Source organism: Cynara cardunculus (assembly GCF_001531365.2).
Source record: "Cynara cardunculus var. scolymus isolate 2C chromosome LG 10, CcrdV1, whole genome shotgun sequence".
Lineage (NCBI taxonomy): Eukaryota > Viridiplantae > Streptophyta > Magnoliopsida > Asterales > Asteraceae > Cynara > Cynara cardunculus.
This window is the reverse complement of record NC_037537.1, coordinates 27,849,392-27,854,158: the sequence shown is the minus strand read 5'-3', so window position 1 is coordinate 27,854,158 and position 4,767 is coordinate 27,849,392.

Here is a 4,767-nt window from a genome sequence, read left to right as displayed (position 1 = left end):
TATAAACTTATTAATGTAACACTTTTAGATAACGAGATTTATTATTTGGTCCCATAAAAATAAATCTAATAATATAGTCTATTAAGACACTACAATATTTTTAGCGTACTCTAATCATGATTTTGTTGTAATTTTTTATTAGAATTTGGTGTAAATATTAAATGTTACAATTTTGGCCACACAAACAAAAGAGAGGAAAAACAATCATAAATTATAAACTTAGAACTATGAGGTCGTTGGGGCTTCTTCACATTAATTTCGACGAGTTGTGTTTGAAACAGATCGGGAATGGTCTTAGTACGACCTTTTGGACCGATACTTGGAGGGGATCCTGCCCAATTTTTCTCTCGTTTTCCTAGACTTTTCACTTTAGAAAAGAGAGGCAAGCAACCTTAGCTGATAGTACTAAGACGAAAAACTCTTGGTCTTGGCGAAGACCCATCTGAGATGGTAGAGAGTCCGAGGATCTCAATCAATTTAGGGAGGCTATTGGGGATTGTTCACTTTCCGAGAATCCCGACAAATGGTCTTGGTCTCTAAATGCCAATGGGTTATTTTCTTTGAGTTCCTTGAGATTTATCATTGAGAAAGCATTCTTGGGGGTTGGCGAAAAAGAGACGTATGGAACTCTATGACTCCTCCTAGAGTCAACATCTTTATGTGGCGAATTATGCTTGATAGAATCCCAGCCTCCGATAACTTATTGAAGATGAAGGTAGATATTGGTTCAACGTAATGTCCGGTATGTGGATCAGATACCGAAACCTCTAAACCTTTGATATTCGACTGCAAAGTGTCTTTGGAGGTCTGGCTGTTTTTGGAGCGATGGTGGTCTTTCTTCTTTCTTGCTTACAAGACGTTGTAGGACATGATCGACGGTATCAGATCTACATATTGTGGTGCTTCAGAAATAGAAGTATTTTCAATTGTCTTCTCCCTTGTAAATATTCCATAATGGATCAAATTGTGGAAAAATCTTATAGTCGGGTTTTGGCTAGGTGCAAGGAGAGTGTAAGAAACCCGTTACTATGGACTGTTTCATATCGTTGTAATATTGTGTTTAAAGAAAAGAAACTTAGAATTGTGACGTCTATGATTAGGATTTGATGTTACACATTCTTTGATTGAATCAGAATTTTCAAAGAGATATGAAATTTTAAATAATAAAATTATTACAATACACATAGTAATGTATTAAAAAATGCAAATGCTTTTTCTTTAAAGAAGACATGTACTGTAAATCTATACCTTTTTAAAAACATGCACACGAAATCATAAGTATGTTGGCACCTTTCATTTCAATTCGTTGAACACATTGGGTGTACGTAGTTTGTATTTTAAGTGGGTTGGTATATAATCTACTTTCTGACCATTATTTCATTTCATCATCACGTCACAAAAGCAACCAAAACTATTTATTAATTTCAAGAAATAATTAAAAAAACCTTTTCTTAAGAACAAAAAAACGGAGAAAGTTGTCTCGACAACTCACCATTTGGAAACGTAACAAATTATATTCAAATGTTTTGTTAGCGCATAATTCGTTTTTATCAAAGAACGGTAACCAGTAACCTCGTATTTCAGAAGGTCAGAAACTCAAATTTAATCATAGATACGAAGTGTGTTTAATATGTTGTACATATAAATATTATTATGTATTTAAATGAATTTTTTTATAATTTATAATTTTTATTTAAATATCAACCATTGATTAAGACAGGTTCAATTAATTTTGTTTATTAAAAAGGTACTAAATTATAGGCATATTTTGCAATGTATTTAGAGGGTATTTGAGATTGCTTATTTGAAACAACTTATACTTTTTTATAAAAGTCCTTATCAACTTATTATAAATTAGAGTGGTTTAACTTATTCAAAAACTTCTTATTACCGGTTTGACACCGGGGTATAAGCTGTTTATTCAAACTCTCAAAAGTGTTTATTACCGATGTCACACTGAGATAAGTCAATAAATTATTTTTATAAGCAATCTTAAACACCCATTTATTAGGAGTAAGATAATATTACATATATCTATAATTATTTTTAATAAATTTAATGTATTTATATATAAATTTATTTACGTATTAAAGAAAAAAAAATCTTTTATTTAGATTCTTTTAGAGTTTTTGACCATAAAAAGTGACTTTTATTGGTTGAAAAATGAAGAGGTCAAAGAGTTGTATGACTTTTTATCAGACAAATGGAATGCCAACTTCCCACCAATAATCCTATTAAAGTTTGCTTGGTTTCACATGGAAGAATGTAATTATTAAAGTGTTTTTAAATAATTTCTAACCCAGGACCGGTCCTAAGATTTTTGGTGCTATGTGCGAAAATAATAAAAAATGTTCCTAAGCCTTTTTTTAAGCCAATGAAACAACGAAACATGCGATTTTTTTAAAGAGTTTAGAACATATTCAAGCTAAGTATACCATCTTCATGTTAATTTTTATTAATTATAATAAAAAATACAATTAGGGGGGGGGGGATAAAAACCAAAAAAAAAAAATACAAAATATAGAATGATAAAAGAATAAATCCTGAATTAAGATCGTGTTTCCTTCTTTTCCAGTTTTACCATTTCCAAATTGAAATTAGCAAAATAGAAACTTTATTTCAATATATGAGATTTAAAAGATAAGGAAAACTATTAATTTTTAACTAAAATAGTAAATTACATCCAAATTACTGTCATATTAAGTAAAAAGTAAAACTCGAATGTTATAGGTCAATGAATAAAGGCTAAGAACCTATTTGTTAGCAGCTTAATAAGCTTAAAACTTATTCGCTCAACTATGCATGACTGTTTCATAGTGGCTTAATGATATAAAAAGTGACTTTTCCGGTAAGCTTCTAGGGGGAGCTTTATATAGAAAGTCAAGTTTTTCTTCCCAAACACGTCCCTTCCAACTAAAAACACGCTCCTTACATCTATTAAAAAACTCTCCCAAACAAAAACTTTTCCAACTTATACATATAGATGAATTCATACAGATAACTTTATAGTTAAAATTCAGTTGCCCAATTCCCAAACTATTAAACCCAAAACTAGTAATAGATGACAATTTGATGCCCCTTTAGGCTTTGATGCCCTGTGCGGCCGCACGGCTGCACGTGGCCAGGACCGGCCCTGTTCTAACCTAATAAAGATATGTTATTTACAAGATTTTTTATTCACCATTTATGTTTTACTAAATAAAACATTACATTTTAAAAACTCCTTATTTTTTCTATGATGATGGTTTAAAACATTTTACCATTCTCTAATGAAAAGAGGTAATTAGTTCTATCAAAATACATTTGACCTAACGGTACGTGAGTCTTTGGTCTTCTAAGAAGTCAGATGTGTAAACCTCATCAAAGGTAAGGAAAAGAAAAAAAAAAAAAGTAAAACCATACAAAAAGAATATTAGTGTTAGATTCATGAGTTGTTAAATCAGAGAATCAAAAAGTAAAGTTGAGGGCATGAGTGATGTTCATCATTTTACTTTGTTACATTATTATGAGTATAAGATGTTGAAATGGGAGTCGAAAGTAGGGTTTTTGAAGGCGATTGAAGAGCTTTTTGCATGGTCTCCAACAAGAACCAATAATTGAAATCTTTGAAGCTTTTAAGATCAACGACTTGAAATCAAGATTCATAATGGTTTTTCCCACTAAATTTCGTATGTCAGCAGCTGGGGTTTATTGTTATGTGTTTATCCTCATCTTTAGGAATGGAATCTTCTAAACAGTAGTGTCAGCTCTCATCCTGTAAAAGTGCAAGAATCTTGTCATTATTATCACACTATATATCTTTTGTCTGTCTTCTTATTTCTTCTCAGGAACTCTTGATACATTCTCAGGAATGAACTGGTTAAATGTTTGTCTTACGTTTATCAGGTAAATGTTTACTGGGTGTCACTTATTTTATCGAGTAAGCATGACAAGTATCAAGAATTTGATTCGCTAAAAAGTATAACAAGGACAGTGAATCTTGCACTGTAACTAAGAGAGAAGACTATTACCCGCTAAATTTTTTAGCAAGGATAGCGAATCTTATGTCGTAACTAAGAGAGAAGACACGTACCCGTTAGCGTTTAGTGAGTAAAAGACATTTACCAACAATTCATTTTGATGGCCGAGAATGATAGATAATAAGATAAGGGAGAATGATGACTCTTACTAGTAAGCGTTTATCTGGTAGCTGTTTGGTAAACCGCCCTTAAGTTTCATTGTTTTTTTATGTCAACTAATTGTATTGGTGAAGAATATGATTTGTGTGCTCGTAATTAGAGTAGGTGAGGATTTCTGGCAGTGGTGGATTTAGAGAAATTTATCGTTGGGAGCACCAACTTGCCTCCGACAAATTTTTTGGTTGACAAAGTCCTTTTAATAAAATATTTTCTCCTTATTTCATCTTTTTGATTAGACTGAGATACTCCGAATTTTTTTTCTTAACGACTGGATCCAAAGGAAGATCATTCAAATCAATAACGCAAAGCAATGAAGTAGCTGAAGACGAGTTTCGTGTGAAGCAAATTGGAATTGGTGGTAACCAACTTTTACCCAAAAATTAGTGTAGGGTGAGGAGGATATGCTCCAGTATTACCTATAATAACATTTGTATGGTTAATTTCGAGTTTTCGTGTAGAACATTTGGATTACGGAAAAACCCTACACCATTTCATAAAGACCCCATAAATAGTGCTTGAAAATCTACCCAATTTGGCCAAAAACCCAGTCCTAGAGTTGTTCGTTGCGTTCCAGGTAAAACAAGAAGGA